Source organism: Suricata suricatta, chromosome 6 (assembly GCF_006229205.1).
Source record: "Suricata suricatta isolate VVHF042 chromosome 6, meerkat_22Aug2017_6uvM2_HiC, whole genome shotgun sequence".
Lineage (NCBI taxonomy): Eukaryota > Metazoa > Chordata > Mammalia > Carnivora > Herpestidae > Suricata > Suricata suricatta.
This window is the reverse complement of record NC_043705.1, coordinates 60,656,120-60,675,975: the sequence shown is the minus strand read 5'-3', so window position 1 is coordinate 60,675,975 and position 19,856 is coordinate 60,656,120. Positions and strand designations below refer to the sequence as shown.

At 34.9% G+C, this 19,856-nt stretch overlaps 1 long non-coding RNA gene across 1 annotated transcript; it reads right to left on the bottom strand.

Moving 5' to 3' along the window:
• Nucleotides 1–9,048: 9,048 nt before the first annotated feature.
• LOC115293600 lies at nt 9,049–19,270 on the bottom strand. The gene is made up of 3 exons (XR_003909517.1): nt 19,116–19,270; nt 16,991–17,102; nt 9,049–9,257 (listed from the first exon to the last, which is right to left on the bottom strand). It is a non-coding gene; the product is annotated as an uncharacterized LOC115293600 (long non-coding RNA).
• Between the last annotated feature and the right edge of the window lie 586 nt (nt 19,271–19,856).

Sequence of the window (19,856 nt, the reverse complement as noted above, 5' to 3'; positions counted from 1 at the left end):
AGCCAGACTCTCTGTAATCACAAACAATTTCTGTTTGATCATAAACTTCTGTAAAGTTACAGATAACTTTAGCCCTTGGTTGTTGTTTCTTTAATACACTGGTGTACATGTTACTGGATAGTTAGGGTAGAAAATTTTAAAGTCTATGAAAGAAGCTTAACAAATTCCTTTCATCTTTAATAAACTTCTTCACTTGATGTAATATATTAAACTGGATTACTGGCTTGAATTTACTTCTTTGAATAACCTTCCCTTTCCTTTTTTAACAAAGAACACAAAATATTCCATAGTTTGACAGTTTTCACCAACTAGATAACTGTGATATTTTCTGATAACAGAGATTCTGGTTAAACAATTTGGACCACCAGTCAGGTAACACAAACTTATAATTTAACAAAAGATATTTTCTTGAGCTTATTTCCTCTCCAGTCCCGAAATCATCATAAAAATTGGAGTAAATTTCTGGGTCAGGGCAATCATTGTTTTGTTTCATCTTTTTATACTATTTTTTTAATCTCCCAATACATGTATTGATATCTCTATCATTGATAGAGATAATGTCCATATAGACAATATGTTTTTAAAGTCACTCTTCATTCTTACCTTATGTTCATTTTTGCACCCATTTATACAGATTGCTTCCAAGAGTCTTAATTGTCCTTACAGGAATATTACCTATGGATAATGACTAATACCACGTGACATTTGTATATGGACTTGACTATACACTTTTGCTTATAATGCTGGCAGCCACAAGTCTGCATGGCCTGTCCCTAGTCATGTTCAAAATTAAATTCCATGGCTAAAATTGAACTCTGTGCTCTACTAGAAACTTAAAAGAGGGAGGGGAGCAGGTACCCATGTTATAGTTGCAAATGAATTAAGTGCCTAAACTCTTGTCTGCCAAAAAGTCATGATCTCTGTTTAAATGAGGAAAATCTGTCCACAGATAATATATTTTTGAAATGTGAAAAACACATGAAAAAATGCAGCTGCAAAAATAAAGTACTATAAATGAAGCCATGCTAACATGAAATAAATCTTTGCATTTTCAGTTTCAAGGATGGTGGAAAGATGGTTTCTTGTATATTTAAGAGATTCTATAGTATAATTCTGACTATGAGAGATGTCCGCATTTAATAACTGATTTACACAGTAAGATATGCTTTAGCTGTAAATAGAAACTGGACATAGTTTAGAAGTGAAAGAAATGGATTTGTATGGAGATGAAGTAGGAAATCCTACTCTCCCCCTAGACTACTTCTCTCCCCTGGTGGTCCCCATTTTGGAAGTTGTACTTTATTCTAGGTTATTGGATTCTAGTAAATCATCCCATCCATATCCTATAGGTAGAAAAGAGTCAACAGTATAGTTGAAGGGTGCCCCTGCTCATTTATTCCACAAGAGCCACTGCTTGATAAATTAAGCTAATCCTCCATAGAAATGTTCCAATCACCTCTGTAATTACCTACTGTATGGAAACACAATTGATGTGGCCTTAATTACTCTACTGTAAGATAGGAAGTCTGCAACACACTGTTATCTACATAAATGGAAAGACACTGTGTATTCATGAAATCTAAGATTATATTTAGTGTGAAATGGTTTTGAAGGTCATACACAAACTTGCAAATTAAAAGTCATTGATAAGACATACACTCATATTTCCCTTCCCATATAATGGCATAAATAAATAGAAAAGTCATATTCTCATGGTTAGAATTTGGAATCTGTTCAATTTTACTACGCTGAAATTCCTAGTCCCATGAAAAATTTAAAATTAGGTTATTATCATTAGCATTTCTCCCTTAGTCTACATGATTCAGTCTATCTCAGAAAATGGAGAAGCTCTAAATTAAGGCCAGTAGATTAATAATTCTGACTTCGAGCAGAGGCAATTTTAGCGTGGCTAATTTTTCATATCTGTTCAATTAACCTCATAGTGCTTTAGAACAAAAGGCAGCATGACGAGTGTCATTTAAATTAAACAAATGCCATTTATCTGCCAAGGTACTGACTTCCATCAGCTACTCCAAGCCAGGACCACAATATCATATGAAGTGGACAAGCAGTGGGCCGCTGGGATTTAATCCTCCAGCATTTCACAAACCCTACATAGCATAACATGTGAAGCTTGCCATTTAATGAGCTCTTCAAGATCTTGAAAAGCAGAAGTAGATTACCCAGTAGCATTTGTAAAAATACCTAGTTTATATTCTATTGTGACCCCTGTCACTGGGGAGAAGCATCTTCTGGGAGTGATGTCAAATTAAGCATAATATCCCTCATTTTACATTCAAGTCATTTATTTTCAGTTTGCAAAACGGTATCCTTACTCTGGCCTTCTGAATAACTTTCTCCCTACCCGCTATAGTCTCCACTGATATTTTCTCAATAAAGCATCTCATTCAGTTCCAAACAAGATAAACAATTTGAAAAGAAATTAAATGAATATTATTACAAATATTCAAGAAAAGGGTATTACTGATATTTAGTAATTTTACTCCTTAAATGCATAAAATGGTGTTACATGTTTTCAAATGGTTATTTATGCTTTTTAAATCTGATCTATTTTGATAATTTAAAGTCTACCAAATGAATTTCAGAATATATTTTAGTTCAATAATCACTTTGTAGAAACCCAACTATATTTTGAATATTAGCATGAAATATCAAAAGGCACTTGGGAGACTGAGACATTTTGTCCTCAATAATAAGATATTTTCTTCAAGTAACTTCTCTCTGCTACACTTACAAGACCACATAGCCAGCCTGTATGGTACCAGACGGAGAGCTAGATGTACATAGTGACCATGTCTAATGAGCCAGTGGGGAAATTAATGCAAGCCTCCGTCCGGAAGCAGGACCTAGCAGATTCTTGAGTGTGGCTTAAGCTAGTGAGACAAGTTTCAGGAGAGAAAGTTGGTTAATGTGTGTCTCAGCATTGCTCCCAAATAGGTCCAATTGACTGCCATTTCACCCCATGATAGGATCCAGTAAACTACAAGATCTCTCTCTAAAATTTGTGTGAATATTGAACACCAAGAAGCATTATAATTTGATGGTATCCATTATTTTGCTGCTGAGGGACAGTGTATGATTAATCATGGAATTTCAGCTTGTTTCAACTTCAGTGTTTGAGCCCCAGGTTCTACTAGCATCAGGACCACCAACCATGATCTCCTTCTAAGATGCAAAAAAAACTAGAGGAGCAGTTTGTGAGTTCGAGCTTCGCATCCAGCTGTGCTGTCAGCTGTCTGCTTGCTCGCACTCGCGCTCGCTCGCTCTCTCCCTCTCTCTCTGAAAAATAATTAATTAACAATTAATAATTAAATATGAAATATTAATAATTAAATATTAATTAATAAATAATTTTTAAAAGAGAAAAGAATAGGGAACAGAACTGCTACTTTGGATATCAACAGTGTGTAAAGATTACCAGATGAAGGAGGGATGGATAGATCCATATGTGAAAGTTAGAGATTGAGTTTGTGCAGATCTTACAGAATCACTTAAAGGTGATTCAAAGAACCATTTGTGAAGAACTGACCGGGGACTAGAGTTCTTACAGGGTGTTTAGGAACAGGGCTGAGGAACTTGACGGCTGGTGCTCAGCTTTCTTCCCAAACTATGGTGGACTAAGAAATAGCAGCTGGTTCATGAAATTTAGTGTTTTTACCTATTTCAGTAAGGTAGCAAATAAAGACTAACAAATGATTTTGTAAGGCTGCCTAGTATCTTACTAAAATTGCAGGCTCTGCATCCAAATGCCTACAAGTAATGCTGCACTAAGAATCTGAACAACATTTTTTATGGAAATGATACTCAAATACATTGTCTTCAGATTTCTACTAACACATACTAGTGTCAAGTTCACACTCATTTAATATTGGCAATAAATGGTGAAACATTTTGTTTATCAACAAATACTAAGCATCATAATCACTTTTTACCCTGTTTGTAAGTAATTTTTTAAATATTGTTTTGCTATGTATGTATTGCTGTTTTGAATTACAGATTTAATTGAGAGTATTTAAATATTTACATGTATGCATAAAAATTGTATACTTTCTATAATAGAGACAATAGAAGATAAACTTTCGCAAAATAATGGGTCCACACGTATCTAATTCAGAGCATCATTTACAAATGACACTCACTACATATATACATTATCCTGGAAGGGTGGCACATGATTTTGTACTATATATTTTTGTTTATAGGTTATTTTATGACCAAGGCAGATAGTAAAGCTAAATTATAGGGAAATAAAATGAGAAGTAACTCAAATTTGATAGGATGGGTCATTGGGAATTGAAGGAGGAAAACACAAAAATTGGCTGAGGAAGGCTGTCTCTCTTGGCTGATTATCAGACTAAAAGAAGACACTAGGCTGGAAAGAGAAATTTTGAAGAAAGAATAAGTAGAGCATTTATTGTCAACCCTGAATTTTACTTAAGAAATAATCTGATGCTGCATGCAGATAGAATAAAGTACTAGAATCAGTTATTGGTATATTTCTGTAATGATTAGTACATCGTATTCTGCAACATTCATCTTGATTTTTTTCAACATCTTGTGTTCACTCCCAGAAACCTAGAATTAATAAATTTTCTTGGGGTGGGGGGTGGAATAATCAGGTTTATGAAATAGCCATCCCTCTGTGAACCAGAAATAGAATAGAAAATACAAAGTGGTGTATTGTGAGCTGAGCTGAAACTGTAGAACTGTCAGCCACTAGGTTGTCTGGAAGCAGGTACAGAGACCAAGCATGAAAATGTCCTCAGACTGTACAAAAATTGTTCTATGCAAGGTGAGGGTTTGATGTCAAGTTGCTTCTTGAAACAAAGAATAAGATAGGACTCTAGGGTTCAGGAAAGAAGACTGAAAAAATCTTCTGCAAAGACCAGAAACAGCCTACTTAACAGTGACTAAGTGAGAAAAATTCCCAATAGCTTCATAATAGAGGAGCACTATCCATCAACAGAGGATTTGGTTAGGAAATGGGTACAAAGGGAATGAGTGAGAAATGATAAGGGTGGTCAAAAAGTATAAACTTCAAGTTGTCAAATGAATCCTGGAGATAGAATGTATAGTATGGTGACTGTAGGTAATACTGTATTATGTATTTGGAAGTTTCTGAAAGAATAGATCTTAAAAGTTCACAAGAAGGGGAACCTGGGTGGCTCAGTCAGTTAAGCATATGACTTGATTCTGGCCCAGGTCATGATCTCACAGCATGTGAGAATAAAGTTCCATGTTGGCTTCTGCTCTGACAGTGCAGAGCCTGCTTGGGATTCTTGCTCTCTCCCTCTTTGTTTGCCCCTTCCTTGCTCATATGCTTGCTCTCTCTCAAAATAAATAAGCTGAAAAACTGAAGTTTATAAGAAAATAATAATGATGGCTATTTTTGAGACTTCCTGTCATCAACTCATAATATATATAAATATTAAATTATTGTTGTGTACCAGAAACCAATATATGTAAATTCTAGATTTCAAGAAAAATAAATTAGAAAAGGCACACGTTAGGGTAAGAAGCAGTGGGGAATGTAAAGAGAAGGAAGGATGGAAAGGAAAGGAAGTCTTTGTACTGAATTTGAAAGGATTAACTATTTCATATGCAAAAATAAAAATTTTATAAATGTATACCTACAAAGATAAATGTAAAGATCACATTTGGGAGATCTGGGTGTCTCAGTCCATTAAGCATCAACTTTGGCTTGGTCATGATCTCAAGTTTCGTGAGTTCGAGCCCCACGTTGCACTCTCAACAATCTCCACAAGCCCACCTTACATCCTGTCTCCCTCTCTTCTGCACCTCTTCCGCTCATTCTCTCTCTCCCTCTCTCTCTCAAAAACTTTTCTTAAATTAAAAAAAGTCAGATTTAATGTATTTTTCTTTTGTGGTTCTTTTCTCCTCTATGAAGTAAAAAGAAAGAAGTAAAGAAAAATTCGCAAAAAAGGGAGCCAAAAGTCAGTTCTTTGAACATATCAATAAAATGACAAATCTTTACCCAGTGTGAACCTGGAAGGGAGAAGGGGGAAAGAATAACTAAAACCAAGAAAGAATGTGAGGACACCATAACTGTCATAGAAATAAAAAGAGAATACTATAAGCAGTTGTGCAAAAATAAAATGGATAACATAGGCGAAGCAGACAAATCCCTAGAAACACTACCAAAATTGACTCAAGAAATAGAACATCTGAATGCACCCACAGCAGTAAAGAGAATAAGTTAGTAATCAAAAAAATCCAGTGGAGGAAAATCACTGGACCAGATTACTTCTTCTTCAGCAAATTCTATCAAATTTTTAAAAAATAACTAACACAGTCCTCAAATTTCTTCCCCCAAACAGTAGGAAATATTTTCTACCTCAGACTTCAAAGACAGTATTAATCTAACACTAAATCCAAGACCAAGAGCTCACAAGAAAATTGCAGACTAGTATTTCTTAGGGATACATGAAAAAAACCTCAACAAAATAATAGCAACCTAAATTCAAAAACAAAAGGATTATATACTATGACCGAATCGAATTTACTCCAAGAATGCAAGAATGGTTCAAACATATGAAAATACAGTTTCTAGAATAAAGGGGGAAGTAAATAATTTCAACTGATAGAGAAAAGGCTTTTTCGCTTTTTAAAAATACTTGAAACAACCAAGAATAGAATTCTGTTTTTCTTGGAAGTAGAAAAGTTACAGATTTGAGAGGAAAGGTAGAAGTTAATTTAACACAGATGGATGAAGTTTAAACAGCTGATATTATTTATATATACAATATAATTTTTTGGGGTCCAATGTGATGCTGATAACAAAAGTAGTGAGATACAAGTATATTTAAAGCTCTAAAGGTAAACTGAAAAGTACAATCAATTAAAGTGGGAATGGGAGTTAGGAAGTGAAGTTGGAGAGGATTGCAATATGGTCACTACTTGCAGAAGCAGTCAGATACAGTCTAAAATCATACTGAGCACTCTCTAATAGTATATCTATAAAAGTAGTTTCAAAATTATCATACCCCCTTTCCTCCATGGGCTGTTACAAAGTTGGTGAAAAGTTTTAGGCAACTCTCTAGATCTAGGTATTGAAAGTCTTCCTGGCTATGCAAAACCTTTTTTTGTTGGTTTTTTTTTTTTTTTTCTGTAAAGGGCCAGATAATATTTCAGTCGTTGTGGGCTATAAAGTCTCTGTAGCAACAAAATTCAACTCTTCTGTCATAGTATGAAAGCAAGAATAAATAATACAGCAATAAATGAGTGACTCTATTTCAACAAGAGATGGAATAGATTTTACTTATGAAATGCAGTTTGCCAACCTCTGCATTTGTAGGGGGTTGTAAGTAAGAGGGAAAAACTTGCAGAATAGTGAATATCAATATTGATGCCATTGCATTTGAAATGTGTATATGCTGGGACGCCTGGGTGACTCAGTCGGTTAAACATGTGACTTTGGATCAAGTCACTGGTCGGTGAATTTGAGCCCTGCTTGGGGCGCTGTGCTAACAGCTCTGAGCCTGGAACCTACTTTGGATTTTGTCTCTCCTCCCCCTCCTCCTCCTCCCCCCTCTCCCTTTACCCTTTCCTCTTCTTCCTTCAAAAATAAACATTAAGGGGCACCTGGGTGGCTCCGTTGGTTAAGCATCCAGCTTTGGCTTCAGCTCAGGTCATGATCTCTCGGTTCGTGGGTTCCAGTCCTGCGACGGGCTCATTGCTGACAGCTCAGAGTCTGGAACCTGTTTCAGAATGTGTCTCCCTTTCTCTCTGTCCCTCCCTTATTTGTTCTCTGTCTCTCTCTGTCTCAAAAATAAATAAACATTAAAAAAATTTTAAAAACCAAAAAAATAAACATTAAAATTGTTTTAATTGTTAGCGTTTATATTAAATATCTGTAAAGATAAACATGAAGGTAACAGATTGCCCCTAGAAAAGTGGTAGCTGGGGGAAAGAGTGAAGAGAGTCCTGCATTTCTATGAAACTAATGTGTACCTTCTGAAGTTTTTAACTTGCATGTATTATCCATTCTAAATAGCAAATAAAATATTCTTAAATAAAATAGAAATATATAAAATAGAAAATAGGAGTAATACAGGATATTTAAAGAAAAACAAAAGTAGGGGATGCCTGGGTGTCTCAGTTGGTTAAGCGTCTGACTCTTGGTTAGGCTTAGGTCATATTCTGATGGCTTTGTGGGTTCAGCCCCTACATCAGGCTCAGCACTGGAAATGCAGAGCCTCCTTGGGATTCTCTCTCTCTCTCTCTCTCTCTCTCTCTCTCTCTCTCTCTACCTCTTTCTCTGCCCACCCCTAACTTGTGTTGTCTCTGTGTCTTCCAAAACGAATCAATAAACTTAATTTTTTTTTAAATAAGAAGTAGATTTTAGAGAAATTGATAAAGTAAATTTCTACTAGGAAGATTTGATCTGCAAGAGGTAATAAAGGACCTCAAATGAGTTTATAATGTTTACATCCATTAAAAATATTGTATATACATGAATATTCCATGTAATTTATAGAGGTTCATTGAGAAGATCATAAGGTATATTAGCCATAAAAGTTCTTGGAATCATTATCCATATTCTATTATTTATGAAATCAGTCTTAACTGTATATTTTATGCAACTATGCCAAATGATATTATGAAGAATCCCAAATTTAATGTTAGATTATCTTAAGTTAAAGTTCTGTTTTTTTAACATAATAGAGTATACCACTTAGAAACATTAATATAATTAGCAACCAATGTCAAAAATTAGATCATCTTTGCCATATTCTTTCAAACCTGATGAATGTCAGTGAGCTATTCAATACTATTTTTAGCCATATGTGGCGTTATCTTTGCTTACACAAAGATAACATACAGGCAGATTTATCATTTTTTATTTATTTAGAATCTACATTCACAATTTATTTCACATTCAAAAATTATTGAATTCAAATATTTTAAGGCGCATATTTCCAAGATGAATAGAGAGGTGGTTACTCAAATCATGCAGCCAGTTATTGCTATAATTTGTTGGAATTCTTTATTCCATTGAGGGCAGCTAAGATTACAAGCGGCAGTTGGATATAGACTCTGAATATAACAATGATCAACATAAATCCCTCTGTCTGATCGGTGGATCTCCTACTCAGTGTTTCAGGAACTCCTTCTTAGGCTGACGAGAGGAAGAATGAATCTTGCACACTGAAGTTGTAAACGCCTCCAGTTCCTCAGGTCAAAGGCCAGTCAGCTCTTGATTCTTCGCCTTAGATCTGTGCAAATGGAAGACATTATCTTTGTAATTTATCTAAGCTAATGGAACAGTCTCAGAAACAACATAAAATATTCATCATCATAAAGCAACGATCCTTTATGTTTGAAATTACAAGATATTTATGTTTACATTTGAATATGGGATCATCTAATATTCTGGGAATTCATGCTACTTCAAACAAAATTAATGATATTATTCACTCAATCTGCAATTACTTCTCTTTTTTAAAGTATGTTCTAACCTACATTATTTGATATTTTTCAAACATGCACTACCCTCTCACCTTCTAACTTTGACCTTGCATTTCCTATTTCCTGGAATACTGTGTTGTCTTCTTTACCTCATATCTTGGAAAATTTTTCAGAGATGATTTCCCTCCCAGAATCTTGTTCTAACTAGATATGAATTTGTCAGTTAAAATATAATGTAAGTTACAAATGTAATTTTAATTTTTGTAGAAGCCACATTACAGATAAAATAATTATAAAACATATAAAAATGATTTCCTATATTTTAGTCTGGTATATGCAAGATAGTTTAACATATAATAGTATTATTGATGGAATATTTTGTACTAAAATTTCAAAATCCCATGTACATATAACATATTACTGTATTGGAAAACATAGCCTTAGAAGTGTTCATGCAAAACATATTTTCTATACAGGTTTTTTCACTGTATTCTAAAATGTGTTGAGGCATAATTAAATATACAGGTTTTGATTATAAACTTCAGAGAATTTTGACAAACTTATACACCATATAAGAACCACTTTTTGTTTCTTCTTGCTGCTGAAACAAATTGCCACACTTTGTAGCTCAACAGAGGACAAATTTATTGACTCCAAGTTCTGGAGTTCAGAAAGCTGAAATATGTCTTACCGCATCAATCAAGATGTAACAAGGCTTGTTCCCTGGGAATCTTCTAGGGAAGAATCCATTTTCTGAACTTTTCCAGCTTCTAAAGGCCATCTACATTCCTTGTTACCTGGGCCCTTTCTTTTGTCTTCAAAGTGCATTGCTCCAACCTCTGTTCCTGTCATCACCTCTACTTTCATGATTTTGAACTTATCTCTCTCTTCCAAGCACCCTTATGCTAGACACACTTGTATAATCCAGCATAATCTTCTTAGTTTTAGGCTTTTAATTTGAGCGAACCTGCAAAGTCATTTCTGCTATGTGAGGTAACATAATCACAGTTTCTGAGCAATAGGATGTGGACATCTTTGGAGGCCACTATTCTACCATATACAGCAAAGAGAACTTCTGTGTCATCACAAAAGTAAATCGTCACCAACTCCTAACCCCCACCCCAAATCTTTGTTATGAGGTCTGTCATTGGATTTCCCTATTCTATAGCTTCCTATAAGTGGTATCATATATATGCTTTTGTGTCTAGCTTCTTATACTCGAAATAACAATAATGAAATTTATCTGTAACTTTATTATTTCTACTTTTTATGCTAGAATTGCTGGTTCTTGTTTGCTGGTTTGCTGGTTTTTACGTCTCCATTTCTCTGTTGAGAATTCCTGTCTATTCATTCCTTAATACTGTGTCTTTCTTTAAGTCATTGAAGTATTCATTATTAAACACTTCTATTTCTAGTGAGTTGGAGGGGAGTCTCTTTCCACTGATTGGCTTTTTTCCTTATAGAACACATTTTCTTCTTTGCATGTCATTTTTTAATTATTTTTTCAATGTTTAGTTTTGAGAGAGAGAGAGAGAAAAAGAGAGACAGCATGAGTGGAGGAGGGGCAGAGAAAGAGAAGACATAGAATCTGAAGCAGCCTTAGGCTCTGAGATGTCAGCACAGAGCCCAATGTGGGGCTTGAACTCACAAGCCAAGAGATCATTACCTGAGCCGAAGTTGGACACTTAAGTGACTGAGCCACCAAGGAGCCTGTCTTTGCGTGTCTTATATGCTGCTTTTAGTTAATATTCAAGGAGTCATATTCTTTTTAAAATGTTTAAATATTTCTCTGGAAATATTTACTTCAGTAAGTTCTTAAATATATATTTGTCACTTCACTGAAGACTATCTTTGCTCTAGTCAAAGACTTGTCTATAAATTTAGCAAAGGTTTGTCTTAGAGTAGCCCTAACCTAGGGAATTGTCATCATTCCCATGCTGTGGACTTTTTGGGGTGTTAGCTAAATGACAGAATATTAACAAGGTTTTTGTACCTAGTTTCCCAGCACTGTGTAACCTCTGGTGTTTGTATTCCAACCTTGAAGCAGCTGTGTTTTTGTTGGGTTCAAAGACTCTCATCCTGAGCATATATAGGCCAGCCTTCAATCAGGAATGCAGCCCTCAATACATTTTTGAATACACAGAAAATTAAGGGAAACCAGGAACACAAATTCTTAGGTTCCTCCCCTCCCTAAGCCCCTTCTTGCCATGCTCTGCCCATAAGTTTCAACTGTTTTAGCGACTCCGCTTCTACAGTCTCTGCTTCTATAGCTCAGTGAGGTTCCTCTTTGGTTCTAGACCTCCCTATGCCATGGTCAGGAAGCTATCACCAGAGAGAGAGATCTAGAATGAGCATAGAACTCCACTCATATGTTTACCTTCAACTAGCAAAGAGAGGGAGACACAGAATCTGAAGCAGGCTCCAGATTCTGAGCTCTGAGTCCAACGCAGGGCTCAAACCTACAGACTATGAGAGCATGACCTGAGCGAAGTTGGAGTCTTAACTAACTGAGCCACCCAGGTGCCCTTCAGTTCTGTACTTCTTATACAATGCCTAAAAATGGTTACCTAATATATTTCATCCAGTTTGTAATTGTTGGTGGTAGAAAGGCAACCCCCCCCCCGCCTCAGAGTACTGTATCATGGTGAGAAGTAAAACATCTCCCCATGAAGACATGTGCAAATACATGTAATGCCTCCTTCTAAGTTTCCTGCTGAAGAGTAAGAATAGCATTTGGCAGTACTAGGACAACTGTAAAGCTATACTGTAAGATTCTATTTAGATGATACATTGAATATGTAATAAATGAATAAATGAATGATTTAAGATTAATGCTAAGGCTGTTTAATTTTCTTTTATATTTTTTGGCTACTTTCTGATCTTTCCTCTGTCATGTACTGGCATTTATCACATCTCTGGCTAATAAAAAGTGTGTAAGCATATTTAGTATTAAATTTTCTTGTTTCAGACTTGCCACTAAGTGAAAGCTAATTTTTTGAAGCTTTTCTCATCTGATTCTGATGTGTAAAGAAAAGTATTTTGTGCTAATGAGTAGTTCCTAACACTTGCTCTTTTAAATAACCAAAAACTTGCCCATGCATTGTTTTTTTTTTCCAACACTACTTAAAAATATTCTCTTAAAGATGTAGCTTTAACTGAATTTTTTATGTTATAAAACTGGGATTCACTTTGAAAACTACATTTATGAAACATCATTTACATATTCATAGTGTTTCTAGAAAGTAGATTTTCTATTTTCTACATTCTGTTCAAGTGTACCGTATAAAACCATGTTCGATTTATGCATCCTATCTTTGAAAACACAACCACATGGAGGACCTAGGCTCTCAGAAGCCTCATCGTACTGCCTTTGTAGAGCAGCTGTACTGTAAACACTATGTGCCAAAGCACCCAACAGGTTTTACAGGTATTGCCCCTATATGTTGTGGGTGATTTCCTTTCTAAACATTTTCCGTCAGTCCCATTTGTTTCATTTCTTAAAAGAGATTTATTGTTTCAGCCTACCATCTAATGTGAAATTGCAGAATCCTGGCTTGTTGCCCCTCAGAATAAATCACCACATTGTATCTTTTATTCAGTACACAGTTTGGCATCTGCACTGTTCCACAAACCAAATATACTTAAACTGAATAAGTCCCAAGGTTCTTTAAAAACTGCTATCAACCTGTCAGTATTTCACAGAAAATTCCTAGGAGTCATTTTAATTTAAGGTCATTGCTTGAAAAAAAAATAAGTAAGTTAAGGGAGACCCAGATTGAAACTGAATATTTAACTCTTTTGAGCATTTCAGTAGTAGAGTCATTTTATATTACAGTGGTTACATTAGAAATAACACTAACTGTGAACTCTGAAACGATTTTACAAGTCAAGCTAGAATTTTTCCCAAGCTCTTCGGTATTTGCAAGTCATTTCTTTCTCTAATAAAATATACAACTGCCATTCAGTGGGGCTATCAAATAAGTGGATGGCTGTGTTATCTCTGTCAAAAGTAGGAACCTCTCTCTTCCTTAAAATTATCTCTTCTGAAATCTCTAAAGGAGCCTGACATGCCAACATTTGAGATTAATTCCTTGGGTCTTAGAAGATTCTATCAAATCTTTATGTATTTTAGAATGTTTTAAATCAATTAACCAAATGGTTTTTAGCATCAACCTTGTACCAGAGTGTACTGAGGGATATGCCGAAAATTAAGGCAGAGCAATGGATAAAGGTGTGGAGTGCTATTTTATGTGAAATGGTGGCAGAGGTCTCAGGTGAGGTGACCTATAACCAAAGGCCTGAATTACACTGGAATGAGCCACAGGAATAACTCAGGAAAGAGAATTTCAAGCCACAGGAAATACAGAGACCCTGAGATGGAGTGTGTTTGGGAAATAATGGGCCAACATAACCAGAATGGAGTGAGTGAGGAAATGAAGAAATAAGAGAGGCTGCTGAGAGCACACAAGGGCTTAAACATTTTGGAAGAATTCCCAACTCCTATCCTCATTTCTTAAATCTAATCTATTCCATCAAATGAGATGTCAATTCTGAGACTTTGTTTCAGAACCAGCATTTGACAGGAGTTCCCTTTTGCATGTCCACATTCACAGTTTTAATTTGCTTATTCTCTCATCTGGCTATTCAAAATAGTTCCTAAGTCTCAAAAGTGTGTGACCATTTGCCTCACCCCAAAACCACTGAGTCATAGACTTAAAATCAGGGCCCTGCCAGACTTGTCATCCCCTCTCTACAAAAACCCTCAAATCTTAGATTTCTGGTATGAACTCCTTGGGAGTAAGACCATATTTCATTAATCTTTGATTTGAAATTATAGAAAAATTCACGAATGAGTTATATTCTCATGAGATGTTTGCTAAATGAGTGAATGAGTTCAGCAGGTTAAGTAGGCAAAAATATGGGGTGCTAAAATGTATACACAATTTTCAGGTGTTCAAAGCATTTTAAATTAATAATGACTTAGACATTTGTACTGTTAATTTTAGTTAATTTAATTTAATTTAATCTTTTGAAAAAATTTATTAAATCTCTATACACAGGATAGTTCATTACTTGATTATTATACTGGTTTGAACTCAAACTTTGTTATTCACTAGCTTTCTTAAGGTCTTTGATCTGTATTGGTAGTTTCCACCTATTACATTAATTTCAGGCATAGTTTTCTAAATCCTTCACCTTCTATTTGAGAATAGTGTCATATATTTGGTTTATTTTCAGAGTACTTGGTTTAATGACAAATGAGTGATGGAAAGGGGGAAGCTGAGGAGAAATAGAAGGAGATGAAAAGAAGCCTAGAGGAACAGGGAGTGTTCTAGCAAGGAAGAACCTAACTAGAACATCACCATGTGTTTGAAAATAAGATGAGGGCACCTGGGTTGCTCAGTCAGTTGAGGGTCCAACTTCGGCTCAGGCCATGATCTCACGGTTTGGGGGTTCGAGCCCCGCATTGGGCTCTGTGCTGACCTCTAGCTCAGAGCCTGGAGCCTGTCTTCAGATTCTGTGTCTCTTTCTCTTTCTGCCCCTCGCCTGTTCATGCTCTGTCTCTCAAAAATAAATAAATGTAAAAAAATGTTTTTAAAGAAAAGAAGATGAGGACAGGTGAATATATAGACATTATGAATGAATATGAATTGACACTACAAGAAACATGGTGGAGAGGGAAGAGATAAGTAGTAAATTAAGACATATTTATTGCTAAGGGAGATTAGTGTTTGGTTTTACTTTTGTTTCCTTTGTAGGCATGCATGATCTAAATGTATTTGCATACATAGAACGGAAAAAGATCTTGGAGTGGGAAGTTAAAGAGAGACTTGTGAAAAGGGAAACCTAAAGATATCAGGCTTTGGAGGGACGGGGTGTGCACATGTGCATGAGCATGTGTGTAAAAGTAGGAGCCAAGGAAGAGAACCATTTTAGAACACAGAATGAGGGAATCACCTTGGATAGGAGATTTGATAAGCAAGACTAAGAAACCTTTTTATTTATCCTAAAACAGTTATTTTGCTATGACTAACTGATGAAATAGAATCTCGTTGCTTCCATTTCATTATGATTACTCAAACATTTGCCTTTAATCAACCATACATGAATCTAATCAGTATACTTAACTATGGATCAATCCATATTTTATTGGAACTATTTTACCCTCAAATTTTGAAATAATTTCATATAGTCAGTTTTTTTAGGAATAAGCACCAAAAATTATGATCTGAGAGAGACTGAAGTCTACGATGTAGTGACAGTGGACTTGGTACTAATAAACTTGGGGCGTGTACCTTTATCAGTAGGAAGATACAGTATCTAATTTTAAGACAAAGCTACAAAACTCAAGAGAGTATGCAATTGCTTTTAAAAAAAAGAGACAATAAGTCCAAGGTAACAAAACAGATGATGTAGAAATAGACTCACATGTAATTAAGTAGATTTTCAACAAAGGTACCAACATAATTTATAGATTAAGAAAATTTATTTTTCACTTTCACACCTGGACATCCCTAAAGAAACAAATGAACCGTAAGCCCTACCTCACACCCTATACTTTAATTTGAGATGAATCATAGATACAAATGTGAAAAATACGACTCTAAAGTTTCTAAAACAAACAGCATATCTTTGCGACCTTCAAGTTAGGAAAGATTCTTTAGAGGATGCTTAAAAGGAAAAAAAAATATTATTTAAAAAAATTCTATTCATAAAAAACACCTTTGAGGAAAATGCAAATACAGACTATAAATGGAAGAAAGCAACCATGGTACATATGTCTGACATTGTAATAATTATGTCAGGATATATAAAGAACTCTTACAAATCCTTAATTAAAAAAATGTCAACAATCCCCCACAAAGGGAAAAAGATGAAAACATACACTTCAAAAACATACAAATGATGAGTAAACACATGAAAAGTTTCTCTGCATTATTAGTCATCAATAAAATGGAAGTTAAAACCATAAAATGTCACTCTGTAGAAATATTTTTTAAGTAAATATAACCATACCTTTGACTCAGCAATTGTGCTCCTATTATCTACCTGAGGAATAGGGAAGTGTTCACACAAGGAAGTTCATAACAGCTTTATTAGTAATGTTTAAATACAGGAAATAACCCAAATGTCTAGTAACAGGAGAATCATCAACTAATTCTGTTATATAATTTATGCTTTTTTATTGCTAAGAAGTATTAAACTGCTACATACAACAACATAAAGGATATTAAAAGCATTGTGTTGACAAAAGAAGCCAGAAACTTATCATATAATGTATGATTTATACTTAAGAAGTTCTAGAGGAAGTCGAACTAATGTATGCTGTAAGAAAACAGTGGTGGTTTAGGGCGCGAAGGTTATGGGGAATAAACTGAAAAAGAGCAGGAAAGAACTTTCTGGGGTTATGAAAACAGGCTACCATTGAGTGGGAAATTGAAACATAAACCTTTGAAAATTCCATGTGGGTTTACTGGAATGAAAATTAGATGAAAGGAGATTTGATCTATTTTTCTGTTGGTATGATGCATTACTATACCTTTTGAGATTAAAACCACGTCTGATCTTGCTGTGAAAACTGTATCACTTCATATTGGGTTGTGATAGAATATTGCAGAGAAAGCCATTATTTTTATAAATGGAGGTACTTCCTGAGAACAAAAATATGTGTTTGAACATAATTATAATACATAAACTACTAATTATATATTATATGAAACTTCATATGCATCTATGTATACACATATATACACATAGATATTTTTGTATCTATGTATAAAAAGATATGCATCCACATGAAACTATCTTAAGTCAAGGAACTTCTTTGTGTCTGAGGTGTGATGATAATGTCGGAGTATAACCAGAAATGCATTAGGGATGTCAATTAATATAATAAACTAAGATTTATGACATCAAATTGAAGATACACATAAAATTTACTCATTGAAAACCTGTGCAAACATATACTTAAGAGCTTAACAGACGATTCCTTTTATCAGAATGGATTTATACCTTGTTTTTTTCATTTACCTGTATGGCTTCTTAAAATGAACTGTGTTGTGTGTGTATATATATATATATATATATATACATATGTTTGTTAAACTCATTCTTTATGTCCTTTATTTCCTGAATTAAGAAATTTGTTATCTATCATTCAAACTAGTCCATCTCTATTTGCTTTAAATAATCATTTAAAAGAAGTTTTATCCAGTTGAAACCTCTCTTTAAGACCATCCATTGAGGTTTATTTTCAGACTCCAAAATGAAACCGCTTCCTCTCACTTCCCATTAGCATGCAATATATAATGTTTTGTCCCTTTGGTGAATGAAGTAAATATAGACTTCATATCACATGGTATATTGACAGCAGTACCAAGTTTATCAGCAAAAAGAATAAAGTTTTGGTTCCAATATGCAGCAGATTCTGTACTTCACTGTTTAAATCACAAGAGTTAATGCATGAAAAGTATAAAACTCCAAGTAAATGAGAATGGAATGGACATTTTCCTAATGCTCTGAACCCAGAATTAAGCCTGGTCATCCCTCTTGTAGGATCACCCTTTTTGTAAACTAATTCCCTATGCGTAAATAATATCATTTTCTTAGGAAGTTTCATACTACTTCTTCTGAATGGTTCTCTACACTCTACTTTGCCCTGTTGGAATGATGTTACTTATGTCAGACCCCCTTCTTATTTACAGCTCATTAATGTGAGGGTCTGTGTCTGTTTCTGTTATTTTGTTTTTTTTAGTTCTCACATAGCAGTCAACTAATAAAATAAACCTTGAAAACATGATAGGCAATAAAAATACAACTCACTACATTCCTAGGACCACAAACACATACACTATTAGTAGCGAACAGGAAAGGCTGCCTAAAAATTATGAATAAAACTTAGAAGAATTATCTAATGGTTTATGGTCTGTGGAGATTAGCTAGTTTTAGTTTTATGGAGATTAGCTATTGGACTTTTGGCATTTGATAGATATGCAGACACACGAACATACATAGTACTTGGTGTAGTCTGTGTAAATGAATATTTATAGGGAAAGCCTTAAAGATTTATTCCACTTCTTCCTAGATCTGACTGGATTGCACTATTTTATGCATTGCTTGGGCTTGTCTGAATATTACTCAATTACTCAAATGTTTTGTTTTTGTCTGCCTCGGGTCTTTCAAACCTCAACTTAGACGAAGACTATAAAAAAGTCTATTTTTAAAGCTGTGCAAAGAAAACACTACATCAAAACTGTTAATATATACCTCAAACAGAAAACATGCGTATCTTCATTTGTCTTTCACCTCATTTATGTCAGCCTATATCTTACCGGCAAAAATTACTTTCCAGTTCTAGACAATGTAATTTGATTGTGATGCTGTCTGGCACTTAAGTATTACAGTGTTACTTTGGTTAAAGTAAAAGATTTGCAAAACCAGTCCAAAAACTTTATTATCGGGGCAGAACATCAATGAATTTCTTGAACATTCATCACAAACAGAATGTGTGAGAGCTGGAGAATGAATCATCCTAGATTACCTATCTAGTAGTTGAGAGGCCTACCACAAAACAGCAACAGCAGAGATTAACTTGCTGGAGTTCCCAGGAAATTTACAGAGGCTGTTCTGTGGAGAGATAGAAACCCCATTTGCAAGATCCTTACCTGTGAAAGGTATCTTAAATCACAGGAAGCCTGGACATAAAAATTCTGTGAAGGTGGCCCATAGGTCAAGGCAATCTTGATAATCTTTCCAAAAATCTCCCTTTTCATTGGATGTTTTTAATCTTGGGAGGATGTATGTGTGTTCAAATGCAGAATAGTTTGATATAGGAAAAAAATTTTAAACTGATGTTACTTATGAGAGATTTTAATAGTCCTGGAAAGAGAGCTAGATAGGGGCCCTAAATTGCCCACAGAAGTGAGCCAGGCCCAGAGAGAGATGTGCATCCTCTTTCTAGTCATCAATTTTCTGTAGTCACTACTTGCATATTGGTCTTTCTAGACACTTTAATATCTCAGTCATGGCCTCTAAGTTTATACAGTACGACTCTCAACTGGTTAAAATATCAGCCTTTCTTTATGCTGACCATCTTTCTACTTTCCATTCAGTGACTTCCTCATGGCCATACTGTGTTGACCCTCAGGAGAAGATTTTGGAATTTTGGTCTCCATGTAAACAGAATAGGCATCAAAACAGCCTTCCTGTTCTACCCATCCCCAAAGACAGGCCTTTGTATCTAACATTCTCATTTGAGACTTTCCATTATACTGAGACACTGAGGACCCAGAGAGATTAATATTGGATCTAATTTTAAAATCTGGTCTGGTAAGTTGTAATTAAGAAACCAATAAGTCTCTTACTTATCATGTGTACTCTCTCTTAAGACCTAGAATAGGGTGTCC